Below are 13,006 nucleotides of genomic sequence, written 5' to 3'. Positions count from 1 at the left end.
ACTGGGTTGCTAGGCAAAAAATGAGTATTTTGGGAAACTTCCTGTTCATGATACTTCTAAATACCAACCCAAAGCTGTTTCCTAATAGTGTGCTGTGTAAATTAAGCAATATTTTACACAGAGAGCCCATCGCTAACTTATTTTTTTTCTAATCTGGACAGCAAGCAAATTATTCCTGCTTCTTTTTCCCATGAAAAAAAATACCCCAAAATCCTGTGTGTGCTTTGGAATAGAATTGGACTTTGCCACAAATACTTACAAAATATCCTGGAAAAGCTTAGAGAGGGACGTCTTAGAAAAACTGCAGTGTGACAACATGAAAAGAAGAAATTACTTTTTATATAATGTATTTAAATTTATTAGAATGCATAAAACTAAAACAGGAGCATGCATGTCATTTTGATTGTAATTGGTGTCAAGATCATCACTGCACCTGATAGAGGAATCCTTGAAGTGTGAGAGAATTAGGTTATTGTGTCTTTTGTATTATTTTGTGTCTTTGATGATAACAATCCTGTATTTTCTTCTCAGAATAATTTTTTGAGTTCACATCAATCAAGACAGTCAATAGTTTTTTGAAATCACATCAATCTTTCTTTCCAATTTTTCCAGAACCAGGAAGAAAGAGAAGAGAAAGGTATAATAGTGTTATTTAATCCTGGTATGAACAATACCAAGAGTCTATATTTAAGAGAGTCAGATCAGATCTGTCTCTATTAATCATTCAGAGAGACTGAAAGTAGAGCATAAAGACCATAAAATCCACTCTGAATAACTTAAAATTCTTAGTGTTGTAAATTTTACTTGCTTTAAAAAATCCAAGAGATACTCAGCAGAATTGTGTTCATTTAGGTTACAGTATTAATCTTTTCTTGTTGTATAATTGAATATAATGCTTTTTTTTTCTTTTTATTACAAAAAATCTTTGTAAACCAAAAGCAGACAGTGAGAGGGAGCCAATGTGTTCCACTTCAAAGGATGTGTAAATCTCCATGTGTGATTCTGACGTTATGGTTATTCATTAGGAATTTCATAATAACCCCTGGGTTTTAACAAAAAATTGGTAGCATGGTGCCTCTCCTATGGGAGTTCATATTTTTGTACAACATTGGCGAGGGAGGAGTGTGGAGGGTAGCAAGAGCACAAGGAAGAAAACAAATTTTAAAATAAAACCAAAGAAACAATTTAGCATAAATATATTCCCTAAGAGATTTTTATAACCCTTGCAAACACGTGGCATTGCTGCCAATAAGCAGCTCTATCAAGAAATAGAAGCCCAGTGTACAAACTTGTCAATGTAATGCTGTGAGATATTTCAGTCCTGGCCTGTGTGACTGCTGCTCTCCTTCCTCTCCAGTGCAGGGCTGCACAGTGGTACCTGGCCACCTCCACTAACAGTGAGATCCACTTGAGCACCAAGCTTGCAATTTAGGTATTCAGAGGCAAAAAAGCTAGCTGATAAGGTGGCTGGGACTTAATAAAGGCAGTCATTTGTTATGTTCACTAAGTTAGCTGTCTGATTTATATAGGCAAAAGTTTTGAGTACCACTGCAAAAAATGTTGGCACCTGAGACACAGAATCCTGTTTGGAGTTTGAAAATCCAATTCAAAGCATAGAGGAGATTGATTTGCATACTGGCTAAACTGATGTGTTCAGTAACTGAACTGGATTATGTAAAAGAACTTGGGAAAGAGCCGAACACTGGTTTTGGAAAGAGAGAAAAATGCAGCAGTTGAGCTGCCCTTTGGCTCTCAGGAGAGCTGAGCTTTATTCTCTGCCTGACTCACTGGGGTCATTTCCTCTATTTATGGCAGCTTTGATATTCCTGAAAGCACCATGCAGCATCAGCACTGTGTACAGGCAGGGGCATGAAGAAACCAGTTGCATATTTCCAAACCATTTTCTAGTCGATTGGACAAGAAATTAAAGTGCTCTGCAGCTATGATTTGGTTTCTGCAGAAACCTCTGTTTTTATAATTAGCTGGTTACTGTTGGGCATCTCCTAAGGATCTGGTGGCTGAAATTCCCATGTTGAGAGTCTGTCCTCAGATCTCTTGTCTCATTGCAGCAAAAATCTGGTCACTGAATGGAGATGTGTAGACTTTAATTACAGAAATACTGACAAAAGGCAGTGCTCATTTGTCAAATGTACTCACAATTGTAAGAAGGGCCTTGCAGTGGAGAATCAAAAGACACATAAAAAATACTGGTTGAGCTGGCTTCACCTACTTATGGAGGGGTACTTTTTGTTTTGGAGGTGATAAGGGGATTAATCATTTTGCACGAGGTTTTGCTGTGGTTCTCCAGCAAAGGCAGGAGCTGAGAGGCTGGATCTCCAGATTTCCAGCCACCTACCCCAGCCCCAGAGATGCTTTTCTAAGCTGCAGCTTGCTTCTGCAGAATATGCAGCACTCTTCCTTAATTTCACTTCTACATTTGGGTATTCAGGAGCACATGTGAGGCATAACTTTGGACAAGACTGGGGGTGCAGGCATGCTGCAGAGACACCACAGCAGCACTGTTTGTTATGGCCACAGCTTGGCCAGTTTCAGTAAATGGCAAAAGTCCTGTTGGCAATCTGGCCAGAGTTCCGGTTATAAATCCCAAATTAGCATTTGGGGATGATGACATTATGGCATATGGTCAGAGGCACACTACAGATTTCAGAGCTGTTGATAACATATAAAGGCTGTCACATGCCTTGGACAGAATTCTGGCGAGGCTGCAGATATGAGAACTCCAAGGCAGGGTCTTCTTTCACATGTCTATATCTATTTGTTTTCTGTTCTTATCCTTTTTATAATACTTGTTTAAGTTTATATTAAGTTTATAGTACTCTCTCTTGGCAAGTGAAATATGCCCATATCTGTTTGGCTTTGCCCACATTTACTAGAGAGGAAAATCACAGATCCCTTCCCAATTCCTGTGGTATTTCCATTGTCTTTAGTGACCTAGAAAATATACTTTCAAGTTGGTTTTTTTAAATTTCACTGGCTACCACATCTTTAGTGGTCTTAGTATGTTATATTTCATTATAGAACTTTTAACAGTTACTTTGCTGTACCATTTTAGAAAAACCTCTACTGTTGTCCAGGAGAAAAAAGTATTTCTGCTTAAATTAAAAAAAAAAAAACCAGCAAAATTAATTATTATTTTATTATTTCCATGGTGTCACTACAGCATGGCCTGGTACTTGTGTCTCAGCCACCTTTACTGGAATGCTGCAACCTGAGGTAGTAGCAGGAATCCTGAGCCACCAGACCATCTGACCAGGTTCTGCTGGGTGGCAGCCTGGGAGCAGGATTTCTACAGAGAAAATCTGCTCCTGGTCTGCGGGGCCAGAATTGCAAACTTCCAAAATTATGGTTGGCAAGACAAAGGAGGCCTCTCTCAGGGACGGCCCATAGACAGAGTTGTCCTGCTGTGGCTCTAGCAGATGACTTTTTTGGTAACTCAAACAGGTTCCCACAAAGAGTCAGGCTGAGATCAGGCTGCCTGGAGAGATTGTACAGTTTCTTTTCAAGGAAGATTTCATGAGGATAAAGCTGTGAGAGAGTTGCTCTGAGCACACAGCTTGAGCCGGCTTTGGGAAGGAGGTTCCACCAAGACCTGGGTGTCTGGTTTGACTCCTCCACAATCATGTTCATGGGCAAGGGAAACTTCAAGCTTGGCTCTCATGGAAGTCACACCATGGTGGCTGCAGGGTGGGAATGGGGTGCTGCTGGCAAAGGGTCCCTCAGAAGCTGCTGCATATACCTGTGGGAACACTGCTGTGCCCACCCTGTGCCACTGGCCATGCTCATATAGGCAGTGACACCAGTGCTGTGTGCTGCAGAGGAAGAAATTGGACTGGCATTTCATTTATTGTGGGGAGGTGGCCACTATAAATTTGTCTTGTGTATACCAGTGGTATGTCACCTGCTGAGAAAGCCAACTGTAGAATTAATTGTCAGGGATATGAGATGTATATTTTTCCTAATTGGCTTCAGTGCAATTATATCCAAAGGCCCTTTTCACAGTCATTCACAGAGCTTAATTGGTATAGTTTAATATTACAATCTAAAAAGGCCTGGAAGGAGACCTGGTATTAGGCTAGATTCCTGATGAATTATAATTATCACTTTGTGTAGATGGATGGAAAACATTTCTAATTAAATTAGTCTTGTTACGTAAATTAATATTGTGCGCTGGATAAAGCACTTCTCATTTCACATCTAAACTATTTTTAAGAGCACCAAGTTTGTGCCAGAATTTTACTGGGCAGGTCAAATTGTCTTTTAAAATTACTTGACTTTTCAGTAGTGTCTCATGATAGGTTTCTGCACTGAAGATGTTTGGCAATGCCAGAATGATTCAAGGGTTGGACAGCAAATAAAGTAAAATATAATAAAATAAAACTATGCAACTAGCATAATTTCCTAGTTCTGTGAGCATGGGGGATTCACAGTCTGAATGACAGGAATTCATAGCATGACTGTCACACATTTTCTTCCTGTATTAATTTCATCTCCGTCTGAGGGTGTTTGCGAGACATGAACCGCTAATCTAATACTTTGAAAACAGGAAAGCTCATTAGCAGCTCTGGGAAAGGAGTGAGATGGGTGAGGAAGGTGCAGGTCATTAAAGGTTTAAAAGTAAAGGAAGTGTGAAAGTTTTAAGAAGGATTACCCCACACACAACCTGTTTGTGCTCTGTAAAAACCCAAAGATTTTTGTGTATCTCACATTTCTTTCTCATTAACGAGACCTGCAGTGAATAAAGTAAGCAGGCAAGTGGAAAGGTGTCAGCTGAAGATGTCAGGCTGCATTTCAAGGAGTGGATTAGGGGCAGTCACTGCCCAATGACCGGAGCTTCATGGCCTCGTACATGCAGCCAAAGTCAGGTATTGGACACGGCCCTTTCCAACAGGCCTCATCACACATTCAGTCTAAGTTTCCAGAGCAACTGGAGTCTGTGACTCCAACAGGGTCGGTATTTTTCAAGAGCATTACGTGGGACATAGATGGCCACTGTCTGGCAGAAGATAGTGGGAATATTTTGTCAAGACACTCTGTGCATATGGAAGATTGTTCCTGAATTTTTCTGCATGCATGCCCCCATGTGTACGCAGTACATTACAGCTTACCATATATATAAAAATTTGGCACTACTGTATCTCCCTAAACATCACATTAATCCATCTGTCTGTCACCATGGTAACAAGGCTCCCTATTGATGACTGAAGAAGAGCCGAACCATTTAAAACTAAATGTACACTGATTAAAAAAAAAAATCAGTAAGCTCACTTGGAATAGCACTGCAGAGACACAAATGGTCAAAAATAGTCTAACTATACTAATAATGCATAATATTTTTATGCATTATTTTTATAGATTATGTGTATTATGGACCTGAAATAAAGCCTGTTATTGAAATGATCCTTAAATCTGATATTTGCTTCTTCATCTCCATTTTTTATATAATCTGCTGAACTCAATATTAAAAATTGTGCATTTTTTCAGAAATTTGCATGCTCATAGTAATTCATCCTGGAGGATGGAAAGATGAAATTAATATCCTAAAACCACAACATACAAAGCAGATTAGAAATATCGCTGAATATTTTACTGCACTTTTTCTTTCTCTCTCTTTCTCTCTTGCTTCCATACTTGAAACTTTGCCAAAATAAAATCAGTAAAGTGCACTCATTCATTAAAGGATCAATGTCTAACTGAGCACTGTTAGTTAGTGGACCTGAGACTTTTTGAGAATCATGATGTTGTGGAAACTCTGACATGAATTACTGGACTTCATAAATCTTTCTTGGGCAATGTATTTCCATTTCTTGTTACACTGGCGCCATACATGCTATTAATGGTAGACTTGAGTCTATAATTCTATTAGGCTTTAAAGAGACCTTTGATTTTAGAGCCAAAATAGAACTTCAAGCTAACAGCTGACTTCTCATCTCCTTCTGTGTTCATTGGATGGCACTTTTGGTTCTCTAGAAATGAGAGGACCAGAGAAAGAAATGGGAATACTGCATTTAAGAACACTGTCACATTCACTGAACTGAAAGTATGAGTATTCTTGCTTATGTCAGGACTGATACTTGGTTTAAACTATGGTTCTGATCTTATCATAAACCCTTGGGTGAGGAGGTAGCTCACAAGGGTGCTTTATCAGCCCCATGAAAAGCTGACAGACTGGAAGGTCAGATGGGGTCCCTGCTCTGTCTGTGTGTGGGGTTATGGAGTTTGTACCTGTGCATGTATGTTGCATGGGTGTGTATCACACAGATTTTACTAAACCTAATGTCCCAGTGGGCAAACATGGATGGTTTGCCCTGTTACATGGTACGTGAGGCCCTGGAGGACATGAAAGATCAACTGAACCTGGAAGATCAACTTGGTAGAACCAGGAGGCACAGATGCCACTAAGCAGCCTAGAGTTTCTGATTAACATCTGACATTTAAAATGTTTTCAGCTCAGAAGAAGCCACAGAAACTTACAGGTGTGGAGGAAAGCTCCCTTGCTCTCTCTTTTCTTTTTTCACTTCCTCTTCAGGTGGGTGAAGAATTGTGATCCTTTGAACTGACAAAAAAGGGTATTCCTGTCTGATATGAAGCAGACAAAAAAGCAGCAACTGAAGAGAGTCTTCCTAGTTTCATTTTTGACAGAAAATAAAAGTATAATTCTGAACTTTATAAACACCAGGGTTGTGACATGTGTGTGGACAAAGACATGACAAAATGATCTGACAGCAAATGCTTTTGGAGGGCATAAAAGTGGCATTTGGCCATGCAGCTGATGGACCCCTATGATGTATGTTGTGATCTAATTTGTGTTTGTTCCAAGCAGTACATCACTACCACTGGATCCAGCAGGCCTTCAAAAACATTGGCAGCTACCAGCACAATTTCTCAGTGTTCTTCCAGTGAGCTAAGCTGTCTCTGATTTTAAGGAGATCTTTGTTGGTCAGTACAATTTATTTTGCTTTCCCAAATGTTAAAACAACAATGTAATGTGTTTCACTGATACAATTAATCTCAAATAGTTTATTATATAAAGAATAATACAGAGTAATAGCATTCCTAAGGATGGAGGAAACTTTGCTTTTTACTTACAAAATTATAAATTGTACCAACTTTCTAATTAAAGCTCAAAAGAGTGTGTTAATATTCAAAATTCAAAATCCTTACCATTTAAAATTAGTATTCCCATTCTAATTATTACTGAAAAAAGAGTATGCTCTCTCAAAGAGAGTATTTTCAAAGAGTATTCTTATTTTCATGATTTTCAGAAATCATACTATTTCTTTTTTGAATTTTATATTCTAATTGCATCTTTCAAGATCTAGACATCTTTTGTCACTCCAGTGAATTCCTTCCTCTTTTGAAGGAAATGTGAAAATTTCCTTCAAAACAGGAAATTGTATGTCATTGTAATAAAAACTTGGTTTGAATCCTCAGCTAGCATGAGAGAGTTATTTCCCCCCAGCTGTATGTCTGTCTTCAAGCCATGCAGCAGTGATGTCCTCTCACTCCTGGTGTAAGAAATTTGAATGTTATAGAGGACATGCTTCTGCACTGCTGCTGGCTTTGGCTGCTAGTCATACACCATGGAGCATTTCTTCAGAACCTCTTCTGGCACCTTCCCCTTTTACAGTGACTCCCTCTGTAAAACCCCATCCAAGGAGGAGCCACGTGGGCTCTGTCAGCCCACCAAGCAACAGAACCAGCCCAAGCAGCATCCAGCCTGAGCATCCCTTATCCATGGTGGCCAAACCTAGTCTTTCTTTTCTGAAGTGGCCTCTGCATAGCAACACACTAGATGGGGACTTAAGACATAAGCACCTGGGTTTATTGAAGTCAAGGGGGTTAATTATGATGAACTCTTCTACTTGTGAGAAGTACTTAGATCTACATGTATTGTACAACATGATTTTATTTAAAGTTTTCTGATTGCCATCCATTTTGAGTGAGGTGTTCGAAGGCAGGTGTTTTCCTCCTTCATCTCAGCTCCATGGCTGGCCTCCTGGAGGGGGATAGTAGGAATGTGGGTTGCCTCTGTCTAGTGGGGATATGGAGCAGGAACAAAGCAGTGAGATACACTTGATCAGCCCAAAGAGTTTGGGTTTTGTTTTTGTGTGAGCCTTTCAAGATACAGGCCTGATCACTGACCTTCCAAAAGAGCATTCCAACTCCTCAGAGGCAGAGGAGGAGCTAATCTTACCAAGTGCAAGAAGATGGGGAGCTGTATCCTTCCGGTAGGTTGGTGGAGAGGAGAGATAAACTGGTGGTTTTAATGAGTTTGGAAGGAGGTGGGAAAAGGAAGTGGGAGGATTGATATTTTTTTTCCTTTTTTTTTTTTTTGTCTTTTTGTATAGAGAGGAAACTTGTATTTGTCTTCTTGAGGAGGTGCAGAGGAAGGAAATAAATGAGTATTTTTTTTTTTATATGTATGAAGAGAACAATTATGCCCTGTAAGCACTGGTTGGAATGAACATCCATTAAAGTAATGCCTCTCTTGTCCTACAGACCCAGGTGGTGCTTGGGAGGCTGTGTTGTTTGCCTGCCATCCCAGGGCTCAGAATTGCCAAGAGGCTGACATAGATATACTCAGACTGAAAGACATCATTTTACCAGGCTATTCCACATTGAAGGATTCACCACACCAAACCCTGCACACAGAGATGGTGTGGAATGTATCCACTCATAGGGATTCTCACAGAATCTGGCAAATTGACATTCCATGAATCCTGGCAGTCCACATGGTCAACAAGCTGAGTGCACAGTCCCTCACAACCCAGCATTTGCGCAGGTTGGCTGGGTATGGACACTTCATCCAAGATAAAAAGACAGCAATGCCTGAAATAAACACAAGTTCTCCAGCTTTGCAGAAGCTGAGGTTCTGCAGTGGGGGAGAGAGTGCCAGCTACCCACTCTGGAAGAGCAGAGAGCTGACAATGACTGATATTTTTTCTCTTCAGTGTAGTTGTAAGAATTGCATAGACACATTCTGTGGGAATGTGAATCCTGTCTTTTGTTCCTGGCAATGGGGGAGTCCAGACTGGGCAAGAGCTATCAATATTTTCAATGTTGCTGAAGATTAATTATGTAGGGATAGAAGCTGTGGAGAATGGCTTTGAAGATCTGACTTTGACTGAAAACAGACCCTTGGATTTGCTGAAGCTCATCTGTACTAGATGCCTCCTGAATATGCATGGCTGCCCAGAATGCCAGTTCCTGCTGAATGGCAGGTGCTAACTCTGAGACAGGCATCTGGCATGCACAGAGCTTTTGATTATCTGCTGCTTTTTCCAAATACAGACCACAGCATGGTGCCACAGGGAATGTTAGTCTTCAAGATGCAAAACCTCATAAGTTATGAAGTTATTGAAAAAAAATGTATTTCATATAATTCTAGAAGTTCTTGCAAGGTATTGAGATGTGATATCTCGAGTTGGCTTGTCTCGCTCAGGCAGGCTGAGGAGAGGCCTGAGATGCTGTCAGGATTTCTTGAGCTGTTGCACAAGGAGCAGGCAGAGTGGCAGCCAGCAAGCAAAGCACAATAACAGGGGGTGGGGTGTGTTTGTGGTGTAGGCTGCACAAAGGTGACGGGCGTGCTCGAGGCTTATGGTGAGCAACGTGCTGTGGTTAGGGACTGGGGCAGACAATTGCTGAGCCTTGTGCATAATGCATGACAGGCAGGGCTGTGGCACGCTGATAAAACCAGCGTGGGATGGGTTTTGCACTAAAATAAGCTCTGTGAGTGTGAAGAAAGGCAGCCCAGCTAGGGCTCTCCTAGAGGAGCCAGTCCGCTAGGAAAGCCCTAGCTTTGACCTGAGTGCCAAAAGCTACTCTGCGCCAGATGGCTTGGATGAAGAGAATCACAAAAAAGCCAGGAAGTTAAATTGGGTTCTAATAAATCCCCATTATTGGAATAAGTATCCCAATATAACCAGTTAGATGGTGCCCAGGCCAATTCTGACCTTCGCTGCTGGGCCAGAGGCAGCACTGCGGTGTTCACCCCAGCGATACCTTGGCTGGCGGCAGAGTGCAGCGGGGCACAAGACAGGACTCCGTTTACCTCAGGGGAGAGCTTCTGGCGATGGTGAAGAGAAGAAGGGAGCGGATTCTGCTAGAAGGTAGCCAGATGTTTATTCCATGAGCATAGATATGTCTGCACTGGGCTACTGCTGATAACAGAATAAAGGCCGCATGGTCTCATTCACATTTTAAGCTCAGGACAGGGGAAGGGGAGGGGACAGGTGAGTCACCAACCAGGTGAAGGGGCAGGGTCTCCAGGTACTAGGGTCACCTATCACACGACGCCTTGCTGGTATGTTAGCCTGATTGACAGGGCACACTCAGCGAGGGGCGAGGGGGAAGGGAGAAGGTAAAACAGGATATTGCAACACACCACAACATCTCCCCCTAGTTTTGTTTAAAAAGAAGAGGACTGTGTTTATGGTGCAGAATGATTCTACTGAGGCTTCTAGGTCATCCACTGGAGCACTGAGGGCTTCCAAATGGTAGACCTCAGGAGGGGGAGATGAGCTTGAGATTAACTTGAGAACCATGCGTCTGATTACTCCAAAAACAATGCTAAAAACTACAATAACTACAACTAAAATAAACAGCGCTAAAATTACAGTTTTCAGAATAGATCCCAACCAGCCCGAGAGTCTTTAGCCATTGAAAAGTCCATTCAGCTCGTTGTCAGTTTCTCTGTTGATGTCTGAGAACCTTTATCGAGGTAGTCCATATGTGGTTTGGGCTGCAGTACTATGTAGGAGATTGCAGGTGGGATGATCACGAGTAGGACGAGAAGCAGGCTCGGTCTCATGACGTCTCGAGGCTACACACGAACAGTGGGATCTAAACTGGTACAAAAACTTGAGACAAACATATATTACAAACTATTCCAGATAGGAGGCTTAAATGGAATTTCCTCCAGAGAACGCGTGCGGCGTTTTCTTCTCCAGGCAGCGTGAGCAACCTGGGGTGCTTCTGCAGATTTCTCTGAGACTTTGGGAACATAGGGCTTTACCCATTTGGAAGGAACCCACCTTAAACCAGAGGGGGTGGACACACAGGCGTATCCACGTCCCCAAGTAACCAATTTGTAAGGTCCCACCATTTTCCAAGTCTCAGGATCCTTTACTAAAACCGGAGGTTTTTCTTTCATCAACCTGTGACTGCTCCCCCCAAAGTGGCGTAGGATGGGTGGGTTCAGGCTGTCAAAAGAACAATTCAGAAAATTGATTGTGAATAGTGCCCTGGATAACCGGATATGGGGAGGTTCTACCTTCAGAACCTGTTGTTGCTGGTCCAGGACCCTTTTAATATCACGGTGAGTTCTTTCTACAATGGCTTGACCTGTAGGGGAGTAGGGGATGCCAGTTTTGTGCTCTACTCCCCATTGCTGCAGGAAGCTCCCGAATTCCTTGGATTTATAAGCAGGCCCATTATCAGTTTTCAGCTCCTTGGGGATGCCCATGAAAGAAAAGGCCTGTAAGAGGTGCTTAATAGCATCAATAGATGACTCTCCTGTGTGGGCAGAAGCATAGACCGCTCCAGAAAAGGTATCTACACTAACATGAACATATTTCTGCCGTCCAAAAACCTGTACGTGTGTTACATCTGTTTGCCACAGTTCACAACTGTTCAGTCCCCTTGGGTTTGCTCCCGTACTCACTGTAGGGAGTGCATGTTGTTGGCAATTTGGGCACGTGGCCACAATCGCTTTGGCCTGTTCTCGAGTGATGTTAAACTGGCGAACCAGGCCAGGTGCATTTTGGTGGAAAAGCTGGTGGCTGATTTTTGCCTGTTCAAAAACATTTGGGAGAGTGGCCATCACTGCAGGTGCAGCAAGAGCATCTGCCCTTCTGTTGCCTTCAGCGATAAACCCTGGCAAGTCAGTGTGTGACCTGACATGCATCACATAAAAGGGTTGCTCTCGGTGAGTGACTAACTTTACCAGTTTTGAGAGCAATTCAAAAAGTGCAATGTTAGATACATCTTGCAGTATTGCTTGATCTGCTCTGGATACTACTCCTGCCACGTATGCAGAGTCTGTAATCAGATTAAATGGTTCTGAGAACCTTTCAAAAGCCCTAACAACTGCAGCCAATTCAGCAACCTGAGGTGAACCTTCCACCTCAGCAATGTCCGTCTCCCACTGCTGGGTTTGAGGATCTTTCCAAGTCATAACAGACTTGTGGGACCTCCCGGACGCATCTGTAAAGACAGTCAGAGCCCTTTTTAAAGGTCTCCTACTTAGAGCAGTTCTTAATTTTAAAGTAAATTGAACATCTTGTTCAAACAATTTGCAAGTGGGCCGTGCTACCGAAAATTGTCCTGAGTAGGAATCCAGAGCAAACTGCAACACTTCATTTTCTTGAAACAATTGTTCCAGTATTTTCATAGTATTTTGACCTGATTTTAACTCAACTGGAATGTGAATGCACTTAAAATCACATCCTGCTAACTCCCTGATCCGGGTCCTTGCTTTCCGGATCAGTTCTGCTATCAGCTCCTGAGGCTTTGTCAGCCTCTTGGACCTTTTGTGACTGAGGAAAACCCATTCTATGATCAAGAGAGAGTCCCTCTGGTCCCGGTCCTTTTTTGGTGTGTCCTTTGCCTTAGGTGTTTGTTTTTCCTCCCACTGGAAAATAATTCCATGGAGGTGTGGCAACTTACCTAGGATGATAAATTTGAATGGCAGATCAGGCCGGCATCGGTGGGCCTGTCTTGTGGACATTGCAATCTGAACCTTTTCTAGAGCTTTCCGTGCCTCTGGGGTAATAGACCTAGGAGCACCTGGGTCCTCTCCCCCTTTCAGTAAGTTGAAAAGAGGGGCAAGGTCTTCATTAGTCAGACCAAGCCATGGTCTTACCCAATTCAAAGACCCACACAACTTGTGGACATCCGCAAGGGTCTTGATCCTTGGATTGATTTCTAGTTTTTGAGGAACAATGGTCCTATTTCCAATTTCTAAGCCCAAATACTTCCAAGGTGG

The 13,006-nt window shown here is 42.2% G+C and overlaps 1 protein-coding gene across 1 annotated transcript in view; it reads right to left on the bottom strand.

Moving 5' to 3' along the window:
* Positions 1–13,006, bottom strand: part of TMEM242 (transmembrane protein 242) — a 47,601-nt gene that overhangs the window by 20,713 nt on the left and 13,882 nt on the right.

This window comes from Zonotrichia albicollis, chromosome 3 (assembly GCF_047830755.1).
Source record: "Zonotrichia albicollis isolate bZonAlb1 chromosome 3, bZonAlb1.hap1, whole genome shotgun sequence".
NCBI classification, from domain to species: domain Eukaryota; kingdom Metazoa; phylum Chordata; class Aves; order Passeriformes; family Passerellidae; genus Zonotrichia; species Zonotrichia albicollis.
This window is presented reverse-complemented; position numbering and strand designations above follow the sequence as displayed.